Source organism: Prionailurus bengalensis, chromosome E1, assembly GCF_016509475.1.
Source record: "Prionailurus bengalensis isolate Pbe53 chromosome E1, Fcat_Pben_1.1_paternal_pri, whole genome shotgun sequence".
Lineage (NCBI taxonomy): Eukaryota > Metazoa > Chordata > Mammalia > Carnivora > Felidae > Prionailurus > Prionailurus bengalensis.
This window is the reverse complement of record NC_057347.1, coordinates 3,557,730-3,579,694: the sequence shown is the minus strand read 5'-3', so window position 1 is coordinate 3,579,694 and position 21,965 is coordinate 3,557,730. Positions and strand designations below refer to the sequence as shown.

Sequence of the window (21,965 nt, the reverse complement as noted above, 5' to 3'; positions counted from 1 at the left end):
ACCATGTACAAGGAAGGGAGGAGGCAACTTGGGCTTGACTCCCCGACCTGCTGGTCAGATGGAGGAGGAGGGGTCAGGAGAGAAGGCTGGGCAGGAAATGGACAGATGGACGCATGCGTGGACGGATTTACACGCGAAGAGCCCCAACCACCTACCCTAATCAGCCACATAAAGAGAATTATTTCCTTGATACACTCATTATCCTCCCCACTGGCTTATGGTTTCTACATCCCTATAAGACAATACAACCCCTCTTTCCTCCCCCTCCAAAGACAGCAACAAACCATAACTGCCCACTGGACCTCGACCAAGCAAGAGCCAAACAAGGAACCTGTAACCAGGAGACTCTGTGTTGCTCACTTAATGCTTGAAAAATACATAAATCATATTGGAAAACGCTGGGTAAAGAAATCAACATGGATTTCTCTCCTTCCTGCATGACAATAAGGCTATGACAGTGGCTCCTTCCTTGAGGCAGGCATCGGTCGTGGCTAAAAGCGACTCATTCCTCTGCTAAACGCACATGATAACCTCATCCGTAGCAAGGTGTGGGATCTTCAGATTACGGCGAGAGCCTGCCTTTGAGCTCAGACCACACGGAGAAACTGATCGTCGTTAATAAGGATATCTACAAAAGGCTATGGGATACAGGATGGATGGAAATTAGAATCTTTCCTTAAAAAAAAAAAAAATAATAATAATAAGGGTATTATAGTCTCATCTCCGGGGTGGGATTTCTCAGTAGAGGAAAAGGAGAAGTTGGGAAGATGTGTTTTCGGATTTTAAATAGGCATACAACAATTTCTAAAAATGTTTGCCACAACGCTGTATTTTTTTTTTCTCCCTTAACAGCTGGCAAAGGCTGTTCGATTTCTACTACGAGTTGACATTGTCACACCTACAGATACACTGGGCGTCAGATATCCTGATCACATGATACGTGAAATCTAATGCCTGAACATAATGTTAACGTGCTATTTCTCTGAGCTCGCTCTCTCTTGAAAAGCCGGGTGACTTCTTGGGTAGCAGCAACTTACGGTTCACACTCCGGTAATAATCAAGGTGCCTGATTGCCCTGAATAACATTCCAGGCTGTCAGAATATTTCACGGCTGTGAATTAGCATTTCAAAACCTTTTGAAACCAAGGGTAGGAGGGCTCTTTCCCCTTCGCTAAAGACTGCTGGCTGCAAAGAAGTGAGCGTTCAGGGAACACCTGGAGAAGCCGTATTTCTGTCGGGGGAGGAACCGGAGAGAGCTTTCAAAACAAAACCAAAAAAATATGTCAAAAGGCACATACATACATACGGCGCCTGAAATTCCCCAAAACTGTCTAAGTTCCAACATTTTGTTCCATGTCTCCTATAAAGCATTAACCCATCCTGAAAATCTAAGGGGCGCCTGGGGGGCTCGGTCGGTTGAGTATCTGACTTTAGCTCAGATCATGATCTCGAGGTTTGTGAGTTCGAGCCTCGCGTGGGGCTCTGTGCCGACAGCTCGGAGCCTGGAGCCTGCTTCAGATTCTGTGTCTCCCCCTCTCTCTGCCCTTCCCCTGCTCACGCTCTTTCTCTCTCTCAGAAATAAACACAAAAAGAAAAATTTTTCAGCATCCTGAAAATCTCAGCACTTAGGCAGAAACATTCTTCTGCATTGTTTCTCCAGCCTGGGAATAGACCTAAGTCTTCCGGTAGCCACAGTCTCTAATCTCAAATTGCGAAAAACATACCAGGAGAGTCTGGGGTCATCAAATTATAACAGTGGTCTCAAATTATTTTTTGCTAGCAGGTGATCTATGCATCCAGGTGGAAGGATCCACCAAGATATGACCCTGACTGGGGGATGCGACCACCTGATTCCACAAGTGACTGCTCTCACGGCCACCATCTGTATCTTTCCATCAAGCTTGTCCCCTATTAAAAACCGGTCCTTGGGGCGCCTGGGTGGCGCAGTCGGTTAAGCGTCCGACTTCAGCCAGGTCACGATCTCGCGGTCCGTGAGTTCGAGCCCCGCGTCAGGCTCTGGGCTGATGGCTCAGAGCCTGGAGCCTGCTTCTGATTCTGTGTCTCCCTCTCTCTCTGCCCCTCCCCCGTTCATGCTCTCTCTCTGTCCCAAAAATAAATAAAAGTTGAAAAAAAAAATTAAAAAAAAAAAAAAAAAACGGTCCTGGTTTCCCATGGCCTATGAGTGGTTCCACTGTGGCCTCCGGGCCAGCAGCACCAGCGCCATCGGGGAACTTGTCAGAAATGCAAATTCTGCGGACCTTCTCCCAGACCTACTGAGTCTCTGGGGGAGGACGCGGCCATCTGGGGCTCCGACCACCGCTTGCCTATGTAAAGCCCACGTGGCACAACCCGCCCGCCATCTTGCCCGTGCTATCCCCTACCACTCCCCCACTCCAAGCCCAGGTCCTGCCAAACTCCTTCACTGACTGGACACCCTCTGAAAAAATGTCAGCCCCACCCATTCCCTCCGGACCATTGCTCACCTGGAGTGTGCTCTATTCTTCACTCCCTTGTCCCACTGCCACTCCCTTGTCCCACTGCCACTCAACTAACCCAGGTAGAGCCCTCCGCCCCTCTTCCACCAAGCCTTCTCTACCTCCCTAGCCACCTAGGGGCTCTACTGGTGGGACCAGAGGGTTCTACCATGACAACAGAGCACAGCGGTCTCCCCCCAGCGCAAAGCAAGCTACCTAAGGAGACTCACTTAAGGGCGCTGTGGCAGAGTAGCTAGCTGTAATTTCATCAATGTATGCTTTGCAAATTACGCCTTTCTCCTAAACCTTTGCTGCCTCCTCCTTGCTCTCCCGTTAGCTAAAGAAAACACAGATGAACAAGCTGCAAAAAGCATGATGACTTTCTATGCTCTGCATAGAGCTGCACCTGTTCCAAAGCCCACTGGTGGGAAGTTCCAGTCATGTGGCAGGTAACGTACCTTCTGGGATCAAAAGTACTTCTCTTATGTATCCTTCCCTAATCATAAGGACCAGTGTTTGGGTAATGTTTGCACGCATGCACCCTGATCCCAGTGTGCCCAACTTCCTCTGCCCCGGTCCATCTTTCCACGCTATTACTCCCCTCCCTCACCCCCAGGGCTCAAAGACACGCACACTCGGCTGTACATGGCCTTGGTGGCTTGGACCTACCCTCTGGTGTCTTCTCATCTCCATGGGTCTTTTTTGTTTTTAATTATACTTCCTTTGCTTTTTAATTTACTTTGAGAGAGACAGAGACAGCACATGAGAGACAGGGAGAGAGAGAGAGAGAGAGAGAGAGAGGGAAAGAGAGAATCCCAAGCAGGCTCCAAACTGTCAGCACAGAGCCCAACACGGGGCTCAATCCCATGCACAGCGAGATCACGACCTGAGCCGAAGTTGGACGCTTAACCAACTGAGCTACCCAGGCGCCCCTTTTCCATCTTTTTTTAAAAAATTTATTTTTGAGAGAGAGAGAGAGAGAGAGTGCGGGGGAGGGACAGAGAGAGGCGAGGGATCGGAGGATCTGAAGCGGGCTCTGCACTGAAAAAGGGGAGTCCAATGCGGGGCTCAAATTCACGAACCACGAGATCATGACCCAAGTCAGACATTCAACCAACTGAGCCATCCAGAGGCTTCTTTTCCTTCTTGTCTTTAAGCTGTCTGGTTTTGTTGCTGTTGTTGTTGTTGTTGTTGTTGTTGTTGTTGTTGTTGTTTGAGTGCCTATCGTGGGTCATGGGTCAAGAATCCTATGTAGGCCCTAATGCTCACAAAACTCCTATAAGATAGGTATAATTGCCGGGGCGCCTGGGTGGCTCAGTCCGTTAAGTGTCCGACTTCGGCTCAGGTCATGATCTCACGGTTCATGGGTTCGAGCCCTGCGTCAGGCTCTGTGCTGACAGATCGGAGCCTGGAGCCCGCTTCTGATTCTGTGTCTCCCTCTCTCTCTGCCCCTTTTCCACTCATGCTCTCTTTCTCTCTCTCAAAAATAAACAAACATTTTAAAAAACAGAAGCTCGATTATGTTTGGGGTGCTCTGTTTAAGAAGGCAGGTAAGTATAGGGGCGCCTAGGTGGCTCAGTCGGTTAAACATCCGACTTGATTTCAGCTCAGGTCATGATCTCATGGTTCATGGGATCAAGCCCCGTGTGTCCAGCTCTGCACTGACCATGTGGAGCCTGCCTGGGATTCTCTCTCTCTCTCTCTCTCTCTCTCTCTCTCTCTCTGTGTCAAAAATAAATAAAAACATTAATTGTTTTTTTTAAAAAAAGAAAGCAGGTAAATATAAAATGCGTTACAGAAAGATGCTATTCCAAATTACTAAGGTAATATAAAAGTATTGCATTTAGAGGAGATGGGTGTAATTTTCCAGAAAATTCTTTTATGTAGGGCCTGTCAAACCTGATCATGGCCTCCAGTCAGTGACCTTGCATAGTGGGTCAACAATACCACCTTCCCACCTGCGGCCTTTACCGAGGTGTTTTGTAAACTGCGATCAGCAACTGAATTATAAAAACAAGGAAGAAACAGCAGCAACGGAAAATACCGAGAACTCAGTCCAAACAGAGAGATGGGGGAACGGTCAGCAGAGTGAGAAGTGTCACCAAGAAAGCGCCGGACAGGTCATGCTATCGCCCCGGGAAACAGATCAGCAGGAAGGGCAAAAAGCAAAGAAGCGAAAGGCAGCCCTGGCCAATCGCTAGGAAACAGACTCGGGGTCACCACGGGATCTCTGTGCAATCAACCGGCCGCACGTCAAATGGAGGATTAAGTGAAAATGAAATTATTTCGGCCAACAGACCCGTCCACCTGCTGTTTACACAGTAAATTGACTGAGGTCAAAAATAAGAGGTTGTGGAAGTTGGTACCAGGGTTCTCCTTACAAACCATGTCCCCTGGGGCCCTAAGGGTCCTTTGGTCATGGGGAAGTGGGGGGGGGCAGTAAGACAGGGCGTGGGGTGGCTGGTGGGGGGTGCAGACAAGGATGATACATTCCAGTCACCCCCCCCCCACCCTTTCATAAATGCCTCTTTCAACCAGAGCAGCTCAACGTTGACCAGTTCTCCCACTGAGTTTCCATGCGAAATTTTTTTTTAAGATTTTATGTTTAAGTCATCTCTACACCCAACGTGGGGCTCAGACTCACAACCCCGAGATCAAGAGTTGTGTGAGATCAAGAGTTGCTGGCTGAGTGAGCCAGGGAGGGGGACACGTGAGTGAATGCATGAAAGAATGAGGAAAGGAATAAGTGAATGAATGGAATGAATGGAATGAATGTGTGAGTGAATGAGTGGGTGGGTGAATGGATGGATGGATGGATGGATGGATGGATGGATGGACAGATGACAGGAAAAGGAATAAGTGAATCAATGGGATGAATGTGTGCATGCTTAAGTGGATGGAAGGATAGATGGATGGATGGATGGATGGATGAATGGATGGATGGATGGATGTGTGGATGGATGGATGGACGGACGGATGGATGGATGGATGGATGGATGGATGGATACATGGATACATGGATGCATGGATGGATGTGTGGATGGATGGATGTGTGGACAGATGGATGGATGGATGGATGGATGGATGGATGGATGGATACATGGATACATGGATGCATGGATGGATGTGTGGATGGATGGATGTGTGGACAGATGGATGGATGGATGGATGGATGGATGGATGGATGGATGGATGCATGGATGCATGGATGCATGGATGCATGGATGGATGTGTGGATGGTTGGATGTGTGGATGGATGGATGGATGGATGGATGCATGGGTGGATGGATGGATGGATGGGTGGGTGGCAAGAGGAATAAGCAAATGAATGGGATGAATGTGTTACGAATGAGTGACTGGAGGGAGATGGCGAATGAATGAGTGAATGAGAAAAGGAACAAGTGAATGACCGAGGGAATGAGTGTATGAACGCGTGAACAGCTGAATGAAGGTAGCAAGGCCTGCGGAAGTGTCTGGCTCAGACAGGCACCCACCTAGTGATCCTCAGCCCCGCCCACAGCCCTTTGCCCAGGGGAAGGCTGAACCCAGCAGAGTCCCGCCCAGCCTCGGCGGATCCGCTCCGGTGCCCACGTCGCCCAACCGAGATGCTGCCGAGAGGGCATGTGCACTTTGTTCTGCTTTTTCGGAACCCAGATAAAACTTTCACTCTGTCCATTTGCACCGCCATTGTTCGGCCCTCCCCTCAGGAAGGGCCAAAACTAAGATTCCTTTCTCCACTCATTTTCCCCTTTGTTGCAACAGAAATGCTCCATTTAGCATTCCTAAAGGCCCATTAGCAATCCCAAAGCTCTTGTGCAGCCCGGCTGGAGGCTGCTCCCGAAGGGAAGGGCTGTGGGCCGATGCCACCCGGCCAGGCAGCGCTCGAGCTGAAACTTGGGCCCCTCACCCCCCACCCCCGCCCCAGCCCAAGCCCCCTGCCACTTGGCAGGGTCTCCTGCCTCGCCCGCCAAACCCACCCAGCCCTCTCATTCCAGATATTTAGCGTGGATTCCCGTCCCCGACTCCTGTTCTGAAGCATCCCCCCCCACCCCCCCCCACCCCCGCCGCCCCTTTCTTGCGGCCTCATGAGGGCACCTTTTGACAAATACCGCACGGGGGATCTTTTTCATTCCAAAGAAAGACCCCCTCTACAAGGCAAGATGAATATCCCCATTATAGAACAAATGGGGGTGGGGGGTTAATCCGTCCCTCGCCACCTGCCCCCCCTCCCTGCCCTCCAGCCCTGCTCGGAGAGAAAGCAGAAACCAGTTCCCCGAGAGCGAGGCAGGTCGGACAAACCTGGGAAGGCAGCCGGCCACAGGACCACGGGACGGCTGGTGTTTTTCTAGGCTTTTCCCCAGGCCTGAATGAGCGAGATTTCCTCCCGGAGTTAACATCTGGGCTTGTCAGGGACGTCACTCTGTGTGGCACATTGTTCTAGATAATCACCCTGCTGCTGAAATTAGCCTGTGAATCAGACAAAACCCCTTCTGGAAATGCTAACCCAGTTGCCTGATTCTCTGGGAGACAGACTCTCCTTTCCCATGGCGACCTGGTGGGTCCCACACACAGCCTAAAAACTTAGATGTCAGGTACCCGATAGGGATCCCTCTGCCGAAGCACACGGCTGAGCGCCCAGTCCCGGGGAAGAGCCTCTCTCTGCAGCCTTGAAGCAAATCACGGGCACCAGGAGGGGCCAACGCAGTCACGGCAAGACAGATCTGCTCCCCACGACACCCAGAGCCCCGACCATCGTCACCGGGTCCCCAGTGAAGGGAGGCAAAACACTCCGTTTCCAACCGCGGTGCGCTAGACCCATTTGCTAACCATTTGTCCAGCTTGTGGCTTCCTGAAGGCCAATAAATTTCCTTAATTTCTGGTGAATGCCCTCTGGATAGGCTGCCCAAAGCGAACGAATGAGGCAACTCTATTTTCTTTTCAACACTTTTCATCCGTGTATTTCTCCCCCACCGCATGTTTATTTAAGCACCTGTTCTGCACCAGCATTCGGGGAGGCCTCAAGGACATAAAGACAAAGGCCAGAGGACTGTCCCTGGAGGCCGGGACATAGGGGTGGAGGGGGCGGGAAGGGAGGGGACTCAGGTCTGCGGGGGAGGGGGCTTACTTAAGAAACAAGGCATTTCAGAAGTTCTGTGGCTAACTCCTACAGAGAGCTACACGGGGAGGACGTGGCTGCAGGACAGTGTGTTGGTGAAGCAAAGGGACGTGGTGACTTTCTTAATGATTAATTTATAATAAAGCAAGCATATCTGGGCTTTTAAAGACAAACCCCACTGAGCCGCACAGCAGCAGCAGGGAAGGGCCGGCTCTTCTGAACAGCCCCCGGGTATTGGAAGCGATGGGGCTGGGGGCGCCTGGGTGGCTCAGTCAGCTAAGCGTCTGACTCTCGAACTCGGCTCGGGTCATGATCTCACGGTTCGTGAGTTCGAGCCCCACGAGAGCCTGCTTGGGATTCTCTCTCTCTCTCTCTTTTTCTCTGCCCCTCCCCTGCTCATGATCTCTCAAAATAAATAAATAAACCTTTAAAAAAAAAAAAAGGAAAGAAACGGGGCTGGTCTGGGAGAAGGGATGAGGACAAGGTTCAACAACCTTTTTCTGGAAAAGGCTGGATAGTCACTATGTGAGGCTGTGCAGGCCACACAGTGTCTGTCGCAACCACAGGGCCCTGCCATTATACGGAAAGCAGCCACACACAATCCATAAACAAGTGGGTGTGGCTGCGTGCCAATGTGAGTTTACTTACAAACCAGGCAACAGGCAGAATTTGGCCCACAGGCCGATTTTGTCAATTACATACAGGGCCCAGCTCAGGGCTCAGACAGACCAACCCCCTGGCTCTTCGTTAATTTAATGAAGTGAATTAATAACCCACGCGTTATCAGCGAGGCCAGTGAGGTCACCAAGTTCCCGAAACCAGATGCTATTCTGAAAAGCGCCTACTGTGCGCCAGAGCTGAAAAGCAGGGGTGCGGGGATGAGGGGAGACCCCTCAGGGGAGCACTGCGCGTCAGTGGTAGACGAGGCATGGGATTTCGTTTCGATGCATCAGTGGTTTCATACTATCCATCACGGCATCCTGCCCAGGGGCACACACGTTAAGTTTACGGTTTTCACCTGCAGCGTTAGATTGTACGTTAACAGTTTACATAGCCATTTCTTGCCACGCACATTCAGGCTGTGTTTCTTTCCGCGTGTGCACGTGGAGACAGGTATGTGGGTATTACAGACGCAGGTTATAGCTACACAGAGACTGGGGCACCTGGGTGGCTCCGTCAGTTGAGCGTCTGACTTCGGCTCAGGTCAAGATCTCGCGGTTTGTGAGTTTGAGCCCTGCATCGGGCTCTGTGCTGATGGCTCAGAGCCTGGAGCTTGCTTCGGATTCTGTGTCTCCCTCTCTTTCTGTTCCTCCCCTGCTCACGCTCTGTCTCTCTCTCAAAAATAAGTAAACATTAAAAAATTTAAAAAAAAACACACACTGATTTCTGGGTGACTGGGTAGCTCAGTTGGTTAAGCGTCTAATTTCAGCTCAGGTCAAGATCTCGCGGTTTGTGAGTTCGAGCCCTGCATCGGGCTCTGTGCTGATGGCTCAGAGCCTGGAGCCTGCTTCAGATTCTGTGTCTCCCTCTCTTTCTGTTCCTCCCCTGCTCACGCTCTGTCTCTCTCTCAAAAATAAGTAAACATTAAAAAATTAAAAAAAAACACACACTGATTTCTGGGTGACTGGGTAGCTCAGTTGGTTAAGCGTCTAATTTCAGCTCAGGTCAAGATCTCACGGTTTGTGAGTTCGAGCCCTGTATCGGGCTCTGTGCTGATGGCTCAGAGCCTGGAGCCTGCTTCGGATTCTGTGTCTCCCTCTCTCTCTGCCCCTCCCCCGCTCATGCTCTGTCTCTCTCTCTCTCTCTCTCAAAAATAAATAAATGTTTTTAAAAAATGTATAGTTATAGAGAGATAAAGGAAGAGAAGACAGACAGGTAGACAGATCTCGATCCACAGAAATCCGGGACACTCCCAGGGTATCTTTCTGTGCACCTGTGTGTTTCTCTAGGGTGGGCGCTGACAGGTGAGGCCGCCATATCACAGGGAAAGCAGGCTTGAAACGCACTCGGGCATTCCGACGTCCTATGACTGTGCCTTTTTAACTTTGGCTCATTCTCCTGCAACCCTCTGCTCACGTGGGAGACCCAAGTGACAGAACACGGAGGAGGCTATGTGAAAACACACCCTGAAAAACTACCTAAGGTACCTGGCCTGCTTTGTACACTACCTGCTTTGTTTGACTTCAAGATAATCCATTAAGAACACCAGCCGGGCACATGTATCCACATGCCGCAAAGTTGGGGGAGGAGTCAGAAGGGGAGGCAGGTGGACGGAAGGGCCACCTTCGGGCCCGTCGCCCGGTCTCAGCTGTCAGCAGAATACGCACCGTGGGGGAACTGGCTCTTATTTAAGTCTAATTAATTTGTCCGCAGAGTCAACAATCAGAACGAGCCCAGGAGAGGAGCTGTGCCCCCGGATCCTTGGCATTTCTGCAAATGGGAGCCAGGATGGTCTGGTCTGTCTGCAAGCTCTGAGGACTTGGATTTCTGCATTCAAATGCCAAGCCAGGCCTGGCACTGGCCAGGTTGAGCCTTCCTTTGTGTCTGAAAACCCTTTTTGTTTGAAGTTGGTATGACTTGAAGCAGCCTGCCAACAAGAGAAAGCTCTTGTGAGAAAGCTCCCAGGCCGGCGGCTTCTCCCCTTCCCTCTCCCGTGATGCCCCTTTCCTCGGCTGCCAGGCCCAAAGAGCCCAGCCCAGAGGACCGATCCCCTCCCTCCGAGGTGAGAGGTGGAGGGGAGACTGGCGTTTCCCAGAGCCCCTGCTTCGTGAAGGTGTCGCACTTGGCATTTTACGTGCATCACTTCATTCAACCCTCCAACCATCCTAGAACGCCGACGTGATTAAACCCATTTCCCAGATGAGGAACTGAGGCTGGGAAGCCCGAGGTCTGGCTGGGGGTCTGGCTGAGGGCCGTCTGATCCCGAAGCCGGGGCTCTTCCTGCTAACCCAGTGGTTTTCAGGTTGGGAATCGTGACGCTCTAGGAGAGTGATTTCTTTGTCATTTTTCAATTTGAATTTTTGACTCACAAAAAAGGTGCAAAGGGCTGCAAAGAATTCCTGGGTACCCTTTACTCAGCTTTCCCCCACTGTTAATGTCTCAACATACCCATCCCACAATGACCACAACCCAGGAAACTGAAATCTAATCTATAACACTCATAAGCTGTGACAACTGTCCCACCAATGTCCTTTCCTGGTCCAGGGCGGATCCGACCCAGGGGCTGATGTTGTATTTACGTATCTTGTTTCTGCTTTCCTCTCCCGTCTGGGCCAGTCGCCCCAGACTTTCCTTGCCTTCCTTTGCTACTCCGGAAGAGTACGGGCCAGTTACGTGGTAGAATGTCTCTCGTTTGGTTTTAGCTGACGTTTTGTCACGATTAAGTGCAGGCTATGTATTTTCAGCAAGATCCCACAGAAGGGATGTCACATCTCCAGCACCTCCTATCAGGTGGCACACAGCGGCAATATGTCCTGTTGCTAGTTATGTTAGTTCTGATCACGTGGTTAAGGTGACGTCTGCCTGGTATCTTCACTGCAGAGTGACTCCTCTTCCATTGGAAATTGGGGCAAGATACTCTGACGCCGTGGAAGCTTTCTGTCTCTGGTACCTTCACTTGCTAACTTTAGCACACATTGTGATTCTCTGCAACAACTATCACTGGGATTTTTTTTCCCCAAATAGTGATTTTTCTATACCCATCACTTTTGACATTGATTAATTGGATTTCTCTTCTTTTTTTAAACTTAGTTTAGAGAGCGCGCACAAACCGCGGAGAGGGGCAGAGGGAGAGAGAACCTTAAGCAGGTGGGGGCTCGATCCCATGACTCCGGGATCACGACCTGGGCTGAAATCAAGAGTCAGGCGCCCAACTGCCTGAGCCACGCAGGCGCCCCATAAGTGGACGGAGATTCCCAAACCTCTCTGCACGCTGGTTTCATTGAAAGTGTTAGCCAATCTGCAGATTTCTAGGCTGTACCCCCAGAGAAGTGACTTCGTGAAACCAGGGAAAGGCTCAGAAATACACATTTCAATAAGTATTTCCTGCTCCCCCCAAAAGTTTTTTTTATTGATATAACTTGCATACCATGCAATTTACCCTTGAAAAGTGTACAATTCCACAGTTTTTAGCACAATCATGCAGTTGTGCTAAAACCATGCACATCACCACCATTATTTCATCCCCAACAAGAAACCCCAAATAGTCATTCACCCCTCCCTTCAGTCTCTGGTAACCACTAATCTACATCCTGTATGAATTTGCCCATTCCGGACATTCCACATAAGCAGAATCATATAGTACATGGTCTTACGTGACTGGCTTTCAATTATCGTGAAATGTTTAAGATCCGTCCACGTTTAAGCATGGCTCGGTACTCCGTTCCTTTACATGGCTGAGTACTATTCCATTGAATGGATATACCACACTTTATTCATCCATTCGTCTGTTGGTGGATATTTGGGCTGTTTCCACTTTCCAGCTGTTATGAATAATGTCCCTGTGAGCATCTTGTGCACAGGTTTTTGCATGCATATGTACTTCTGTTTCTCTCAAGTGTACACCTGGGAACAGGACTGTGGGTCACCTGCTAACTCTGTGTTTAACCCTTCGAGAAACTCTTTCCTAAAGCGACTACCTCGCTTGTCATTCCCACCAGCAGTGTATGCACGAGGGTTCCAACTTCGCCAGATTCTTTTCAACACCTGCTATCGTCTTTTTGATTACGAACCATCCCGGTGGGTGTTAAGTGGCATCTCAGTGTGACGTTGATTCACATTTACTCTGGTGAATGAGGGGAGGTCTTTTCACACGCTTTACCGGCCACGCATATGTCTCCTTTTCAGTTTGTTTGCCTTCATATCGTGGAATTGTAAGATTTTTTTTTTATAGATGATATTCTTTAAATCTTCCGGGTCCTTATCAGACATATAATTTGCAAATATTTTCTCCCATTCTAAGGGTTGTCTTTTCACTTTCTCAGTAGTGTCCTTGGAAGCACAAGTTTTAAATTCTGACGAGGTTCAATTTGTCTGTGTTCTCACGGGTTCCACGTTAGATTTTACGTACATCATCTATGGGCAGCTGTCTGGGAAACACTCCAGGGTTTGATTTGGAAACTAGGTTACACTTTCAAATCTATTCGCATAAAATTATTCATGGTATTACCTTTTCTTTGTCTCTGCCACATCTCTAGTTATGTCTTTTTTTCTTTCCTCATGTTTTTCTTTGTGCCTTCTCTTTTTCTCTTGACCAGTCTTTCCAGATATTTGTTTATTCATCTTTCCAAGTAACCAACTTTTGGCTCTGGCTGATCATCTCTGTTGGGGTCTAGTTCATTGACTCCCGATCTTATTTTGATCTCTCCCCCCCCCCGACCCACCCCTTTTTTCCTGGCTTATTCTGGTAATTTTTTCCTCCAATTTCTTAAATTGGATACTTAGCTCGTTAACTTTAAGCCTCGCTTATGGTTCTGGTGTATTCTACGAAATACATGCCTGTCTTCAGCATCCCCCTCTTCCTCCCATGAATCAATCACCCCTCGGCAGGAAAAGGAGGAGAAACAGAGGCAGGCATGTGCGGGCTCTCCTGCCCGTTCCCGCAGGAAGCCGCCTATGGAACACTGTTTCGGGGAGCTCAGGGCTCCTGGGGGTGGGGCAGGGGGCATATTCCAGAACCAAACTAAGCCTTCGGGGTCATACGTCATTACGGGAGGCGGCGCCCCATGTCAGTGAGTTCTTGCGGCCTCACCATCTTGTCCGTGTAGACAGACTTGTGTTTCAACAAACCTCCTTTGCCCGGACGAAAGGCAATGATGCTCATGTAAGGACAGGAATGAGCCCAAGTAATAAACTCAGCCCAGCTGTCAGCTCAAACCGCTCTCACTTCGACCAGGAATCAGCCCATTTTTTGTGCTGCTTCTTCTCATTCTAGGTTCATTCCCTCCCCGGCACCACTTAGTGGGGAACCCCAAAACCACCATCATGGAACGGGAGCACTGGAAGAGACTGCCAACTCCCTGTTTCCGCTAAGGAGGAGCCCAAGGCCCAGGTGACACTCACTGAAGTTCACGGTACGGTGCGTGCGTTTTTCCTGGTATCAGTATACAAGAACCAGCTTTGCCCTGGGCACAGCATTCTGCTCGGAACTTGACCTTTCAGATACGACCCCATGACACCCCCGCTTTTACTTGGAGTTCATGTGCCATATACACCTTTGCACGTCCCCAGTTTTTTAAAAGGTTGGACGACTCTGCCTCCTAATTGGTTAAATACTGAGAGCGATGGATAATGTTAGCGTCTCCCACTAAGATTGTGTTTTTGCTCCCCGTAGGCGAACACAAAAACAAACATACAGAGTATCTGGAGAAAAAGAAAAATCAGTAGAGATCAATTTAACTAATATGTTGAAGTCTGCCCTAACACAGAGTTCTCCTTCAGTTCCTATGGAATATCAACAGAACTGATCTTACACACACACACACACACACACACACACACACACACACGAGATTATTAATAACTATACAGGCTGCAATAAAGTTGGCCATTAATAATGAATCCTATATTTTAAGGACCCACTTGCCTGGAAATGAAAATCCAATTCATAAATAACTCCAGGAGCAGAAAGAAGGTGAAAGTCACAATGACACATTGTCATTGTCAAAGCAGTGACAGTGGCAGGATCAGACTGAATGGAAACGAAGGGCGGGTACTGAGAACCGTGCTGGAGACAAAAGTCACGGCCTCGGATGGTTTCGCTGTCAAGCAGGAATCAGAAAACTGCGATATTAGCTGAACTGAGCATTTAACGAAAAATATCTCGAGGGCCGCAAAAACAAGAAATGAATAGAAATGAAACGGAAATTAGAAAATTGGAAATAAGGGCACCTGGGCGGCTCAGTGGGTTAAGCGTCTGACTCTTGGTTTCAGCTCAGGTCATGATCTCATGGTTTGTGGGTTCGAGCCCTGCATCGGGCTCTGCACTGACATCTTGGAACCTGCTTGGGATTCTCTCTCTTCACCCCCCCCCCTCTGTTTCTCTCTCTCCCACTCTCTCTGCCCCTCCCTCGCTCTCTCTCTCTCAAAATAAATAAACATTAAAAAAAAGAAAATTGGAAACAATATACAACATTCAAAACCAAGGGACAGCACCAAGCAGTAAGTTAAGAGCCCTGCTTCTGAGAGCAGGTGGGTCCTGTTGGCCTAACACCCTGGGCTTTGTCACCGTGTGACATCAGGCAAGTTCAAGGTCTTTTTTTTTTAAGGTTTATTTATTTTTTTAAGTCTATTTATTTGGGGAGACAGACAGAGAGAGCACACAGGGGAGTGGCAGAGAGAGAGGGAGAGAGACAGAATCCCAAGGAGGCTCCAAGCTGTCAGCACAGAGCCTGACGCGGGACTCAAACTCACGAACTGTGACATCATGGCCTGAGCTGAAAGGAAACCAAGAGTCAGATGCCCAACCGACTGAGCTGCCCAGGGACCCCAAGATTTTAAAACCGAGTGCGCACACAGTACTCAGCACGGGGCCTGGCACACAGAGAGCGTTTAATAGACATTATTAGGTGTTACCACCGTCGCTCTCAAAAATATCAAGAAAACAATAAACCTAGGCAAGAAGAGAGTGAGAATAAATATGCAGTGTCAGAAATCAGAAAGGTGATATAGACACATATGGAAATTTTCAAAAATAGTTTTAGTGATTGCTATATTTACAACTATGGTAAAAATCTGGGTAAGTGAGGGGCGCCTGGGTGGCTCAGTCAGTTGGGCGTCCAACTTCAGCTCAGGTCATGATGTCAGGATGTCATAGTCTGTGAGTTCGAGCCCTGCGTCGGGCCTTGTGCTGACAGCTCAGAGCCTGGAGCCCGCTTCCGATTCTGTGTCTTCCTCTGTATCTGCTCCTCCCCCACTCGTGCTCTGTCTCTCTCAAAAATAAACATTAATAAAAAAAAACTTTTTTTTAATCTGGGTAAGTGATAATTTTCTTGGAAAACAAATTACCAGATTTGACTCAAAAAGCAGATGAAAAATTCCTGAATAAACATATAAGCACGGAAGAGATTGAAATGGTTATCGAATAAGTACTTCCACAATGGCACAGGGCCCAGATGGGCTAATTCGGGCAAATCGTCAAGGGACAGCTATTTCTCATGCTACTTAAATTATTCCAGAGCACAGAAAAGTCTGGAAACTTCTCACTTCAGAATGTAAAGTTAGAATCGCCCTGATACAAAAGGCAATATAAAGAGAAAAAAAGTTCAGGCAAATCTCACTTCTGAAGAGATCTAAAAAAACCAAAAATAAAATATTATCAAAGAACAACCTGTCACCAAATAAACGTCTTCCAAAATGCTAGAACAGTTCAAATTTAGAAAATCATGAAACCGGGGTGCCTGGGTGGCGCAGTCGGTTAAGCGTCCGACTTCAGCCAGGTCACGATCTCACGGTCCGTGAGTTCGAGCCCCGCATCGGGCTCTGGGCTGATGGCTCAGAGCCTGGAGCCTGTTTCCGATTCTGTGTCTCCCTCTCTCTCTGCCCCTCCCCCGTTCATGCTCTGTCTCTCTCTGTCCCAAAAATAAATAAACGTTGAAAAAAAAAATTAAAAAAAAAAGAAAATCATGAAACCACAATGAGATACCACTTCCTACCCACCAGAATGGTTATAATCAGAAAGAGAATAAGTATTCACAAGAAGAACATGGTGAAGGGGTGTCTGGGTGGCTCAGTCAGTTGAGCATCAGACTCTTGATTAAGCTCAGGTCATGATCCCTGGGTCATGGGATCGAACCCCCCATCAGTCTCCATGCCGAGCATGGAGCCTGCCTAAGATTCTCTCTCTCTCTCTCTCTCTCTCTCTCTCTCTCAAATAAAATGTTTTAAAAAGCAAAAGAAGAAGAACGTGGAGAAAACAAAACCCTCATCTGTTGCGTGTGGGAATGTAAAATGGCGCAGCTTCTTTGGAAAATGGTCTGGCAGTGCTCTGAAAAGTTAAACAAAGAGTTACCATGTGACCCAGCAAGTCCCTCTTAGGTATAAGCCATGAGAAACAGGAACACACATCCACATACACATATCCACCTGAACATCAGTTCTCATAGTGGCATCATTCCTAACAACCAAAAAGTGGAAACAACCCGAATGTTCGCCAACCGATGAACACGTCAGTAAAATGTGGCATATGTATACAATGGAGTACTCTTCAGCCATACAAAGGGATGACGTACTGACACGCTACAACATGGAGAAGCAGGAAAACATTACACTAAATGAAAGTAGTCAGTCAGAAGGGCCACATGTGGTATGATTCTCTCTGTGTGAAATGTCTAAAACAGGCAAATCTGTAGGGATTAAAAATGGATTACTGGCTGCCTAGGGTTGGGGTGGTTGTGGGTTAAGTGGGTTATGAGGGAATGGAGAATGATGGTCAGTGGGTACAAGATTCTCTTGTTGAGAGAAAGAATGTTCTGGAATTACCTTTAATGATGGTTGCACCACTCCATAAACATGCTCAAAAACATTGAATTGTATACTTTAAATGGGTGAATTGTATGGTATATGAATTATATCTCAATAAAACTATTTTAAAAAATTTAGGAATGCAAGTAATGAAATTCATTACATTAATAGTCAAAGCAAAAGTATATGATCATTTTGATTAATATCCAAAGGATTAATATTCCACATATTCTTCTTATTTAATTAATTTATTTATTTTGAAAGACAGAACCAGTGGGGGGGTGGGGGTGGAGAAAGAAGGGGACCGAGGATCCAAAGCAGACTCCGAGTTGACAGCAGAGAGCCCAATGTGGGGCCCAAACCCACAAACCACAAGATCATGACCTGAGTTGAAGTCTAACACTCAACTGACTGAGCCACCCAGATGCCCCAATATTCTACATATTCTTAATTTAAAACAACAACAACAAAAAGAAGCAAACTTCCCAGTAAATCAGGAACAGAAATAATTTCTTTAAGCACAATAAAAAAAATCTATATTAAAACTAGTAACAAAAACATACCCAGTGATAAAACTCTAGAAACATTCTTACTCGGGTCAGAATCAACACACGGGTATATGCCAGCATTCCTATAAACCATTATTTTGAATTCTATCCAATGCCATAAGACAAGAAAAATAAAAGTACAAGTATTAGGGGGAAAAAAAAACTAAAACAGTCATGATTTGAGGATTATAGTTGAATATGAAAAAATCCAAGAACAGAGAATTAACTGAAACACTATGAATTTAAAGACCTACAGGTTGCAAAATACTTATATAAAAATCATCAACCTTTCTATATGTCAGCAATATCCAGTTAGGAAATAAAAGGAGAAGGAAAAAATCTTTGTCCTAATAGTAATCAGAATTCTAAACACATGAAAACCAACTTTCTTTTAAGAAGTGTGAGGCTAGGAGTGATTTCATGGATCAGTCGGTTGACCATCCAACTCTTGATTTCTACTCAGGTCATGTTCCCAGGGTTGTGGGATCGAGCCCCACATCAAGCTCCGTACTGAGGGTAGAACCTGCTTGGGATTCTCTCTCCCCCTCTCTCTCTTTCTCTATCTCTCTCCTTAAAATTAAAAAGAAATGTTTTAAATGTGAGGCTAAGGTTTAAAATTGTAAACGTATCTACCATGTACCTCTTAGAATGCCTAAAATTAGAAGTCTGACCATATCACCGTGTATACTGAAACGACTGACGATATCAAACGCTGGTGAGGAACGAAACTGGAGAAACTGGAACGCTCATACACTGCTGGTATAAATGGAAAGTGGCAGTACAACCATTCTGGAAACCAGTTTGGCAGCTACTTAGAAACTTAAATATACCCCTACCGTATTATACAGTCACTCTACTCCCAAGAGAGATGAAAGTATCTCTGCCTGCAAAAACATGCCCCGGAATGTTCATACCTGCTTTATCTGTAATAGCCAGAAATAGGACATGACGCCAATGTCCATCCACAGGTGCATGGCCAAATTGGGGTGTGTCCACACAACAGAATACTACCAGTGACAAAAAGCAGTGAACCACCGATGCTCACAGCATCATGAATGAAGCTCCAAATAATCATGCAGACTAAAAGAAACCAGATAAGGAAGAAGACATACCATATGACTCCATTTATATAAAACTCTAGAAAGGCAAACTAATATAAAATGACAGAAAGTGCTCTGGTGGAAAGGGGCAGGAAGTGTGGGAGGAATTACCAAGTAGCATTAGGAAACATTTGAGGCTGATGGATATGTCCTATATCTTGATCGTGGTGATGCTTTCATAGGTACACACACATGTCAAACTTAACCAAAGTACACTCTTCAAATATGTGCAGTTTATTGATTTCAATTATAACTCAATAAAACTTTTTTTATTTAAAAAAACATTTTTTTAATGTTTATTTTTGGGAGAGAGAGAGACAGAAACAGAGACAGAGACAGAGAGACAGAGAGTGAGCAGGGGAGGGGCAGAGAGAGAGGGAAACACAGAATCCGAAGCAGGCTCCAGGCTCTGAGAGGCCGGCAGCACAGAGCCTGACGCAGGGCTCGAACCCACAGACCGCGAGATCACGACCTGAGCCAAAGTCATATGCTCAGTTGACTGAGCCACCCAGGTGCCCCTCAATAAAACTTTTTAAAAACTTATCTAGAAGAAACGAAGGGAGATGCAAAATTTGTGATTTTGACCAGATTTATATCGTACCCATTTCTTATCCTTACAACCCTAATAGAGACATTTCGATAATCTAATCTATTAAGCACAACAGTCGAGTTGATACAGTTACAATTTAAAAAGTGTACAGCTATCCGTTGTCACCAAGTTCAGTTTAAGAACAGAGTCATCAAATTATCAATGGCATGCGTACCAAAGTTTGACAAACTCAACTAAAGCCCACGTGTGCATACGTACGTAAGAACAGCAATGAGAATAAATGAAAAAGAACCAACGTGAAAAGAATAAGTCAGTAAATACTGAAGCCACCAGGCACCAAAATGCACTATCCAAACAGATAGGAAGTGGCAGGAAAACAGATCAGTGAAACAAAATGGAAAATTCAGAAAACCGATCCAAGTGTATAGAATACTTAAGCATTTAATAAATATGGCATCTCAAATCACTGAGAAAGAATGATTTTTTTCCAACAATTGTCACTGAATAACTGGCTACATATTTGATGAAAAAAAATATAGAGATCCTTACCTCACACCATATGTCACAATTAATTCCAGATGGATGAAAGATTAAAATATATGACTTCGAGTTCTGGCAACAAGGGGGACTGAGCTCATGCAGAACCCCTACCGCTGCTAACATCTAGAAATGTTAGATGAAATGTACTTTTAAAAAATACTTAATCCACAGCAGATCTCACAAGAAATAAAAGGAAATCCCCAGGTGCTGGAGGAAATAAGAATCTGAAAGCCAAAGTATTAGGAGAAACATTGAGACCGTGGTGACCAAGGGATGTGTGTGAGTGGAGCTGGAAGAGAGGGAGAAGAGATCAAAGGAAAGAAAGCCTGGTTATTTGACCTGGAAACAGGCCTTCGTGGCTTTGGACTCGGGTTTTAGGACCCATACACAAAAAGGAAATGAGACCTTGGGTCTTACAAGGCCAGGAAGGAGTTAGAAATGAGACCCTGAATTCTTTCCTCTAACATACTTTAGTGAGTACCTACTATAGGCCAGGCCTCTTGTGAACAACTCAGACCAGACTCCTGCCCTTGCATAATCTTGCTTTCTTTTTTTTTTTTTTTAATTTTTTAATGTTTTTATTATTTATTTTTGAGAGAGAGAGAGAATGCCAGTGGGGAAGTGGCAGAGAGAGAAGGAGACACAGAATCTGAAGCAGGCTCCAGGCTCTGAGCTGTCAGCACAGAGCCCTACGCGGGGTTCGAACTCACGAACCACGAGATCACGACCTGAGCCAGGGTTGGACGCTTAACCCACTGAGCCACCCAGGCGCCCCCATAATCTTACCTTCTAACAAGTGTTACAACAGAACAAGTGGGAGAATGGAAAGACAGTTCATAAACATAATAAAGGAGTAAATTAAGTAGCATGTTAGCAGGTAGGTTAAGTGTTATGGGGGGAAGAGGAGAAAACAGAGGAAGGTAATGATGCGATCAAGGTATGATCAGGAACGTGTGCGTGCACACGCGCGCAGGAGACAAACACAGATGGGTGATGAAGTGTTTTAGGATATTATTTATTTTTTATAGTTTATTTGCTTATTTGAGAGAGAGAGAGCATGCACAAACAGGGGAGGGGCAGAGAGAGAAGGATACACAGAATGTGAAGCAGGCTCCCTGCTCTGAGCTGAGAGCAGAGAGCCCAATGCAGGGCTCGAGCCCACGAAGGGCAAGGTGAAGACCTGAGCCAAAGTTGGACACCCAACAGACTGAGCCATCTAGTTCCCCTGATTTAGAATATTACTAAGAAGGATAGTCAAGGCAGGCTTCACTGAGAAGTGACAACAGATCAAGGGACTGAGGAAGCCATCCATTTGAGTGTTGGGCAGCAGAAACTACCAGTAAGAATAGTTCAGGGGCCTGGAGGACAGAGTAGACAGGAGAGGGAGACCAATCAGAAGACTAGCAGTGATCCAGGCCTGGAAGGGACTGGAGGAAAATGCATACTCCTCACTTAATGGAAAAATCAGTCCCGGGCCCATGATAAACTCTAAAATGTCTGGTAAAATCACTCAGTAGGGATACTCCAGAACTAAGACCGGTGGGATTTCCACAAAATTTCCCAAAAAGATAAGCTCACAGTCAGACATTACAAAACACACGAGGAAATCATTTGCATGAGCAAAGGTCAGGAGACGAAGCAAACAGGATGATCGGTCCCCCCAAGAAGCTGAGCTCATCCCATCAAACAAAAAAGGACTCCAGGCTTACGTTATGTTTCAGACTACTTACAAGGAAATAACGCTGAGCAAAAGGCAGGTACCTGAAGGGAACATATGGGATGATTTCATTTATATGGAGTTCAAGAGCAGTCAAAACCAAATCAAGGGTTCTAGAAGCCAAGATGGCGGCATACGATTTGAAGGACATACGGAGGCCTTCTGGCAATATTTTATTTCTTGATGGCTGAGCTAGTTACACAGGTGAGTTGATTCTGTCAACACCCATCCAGCTGCACACGCGCGATCTGAAGAGAGGAGCCCAGCCAGCTGACACGCAGGAGGGCCAAGAAGGAACACATCCCACGTCTTCCCCTCCCCAAGTGGAACAGAGGAGGAGAAATCCCTGGTGGTCTGGAGGGGCGGGCCCAAGTGAGGTCCTTCGCTCTCAGAGCCTCACCAGTCTTTGGAGGGACCCCCCCCCCAACCAATGGAATAGAGAGGGGGTGGGTAATACAGAC

General features: G+C 47.0%; 1 protein-coding gene across 1 annotated transcript in view; it reads right to left on the bottom strand.

Moving 5' to 3' along the window:
- The window catches only part of NTN1 (netrin 1), a 175,398-nt gene that overhangs the window by 141,943 nt on the left and 11,490 nt on the right, over positions 1-21,965 (bottom strand). The gene's annotated exons all lie outside the window — the stretch shown is intronic.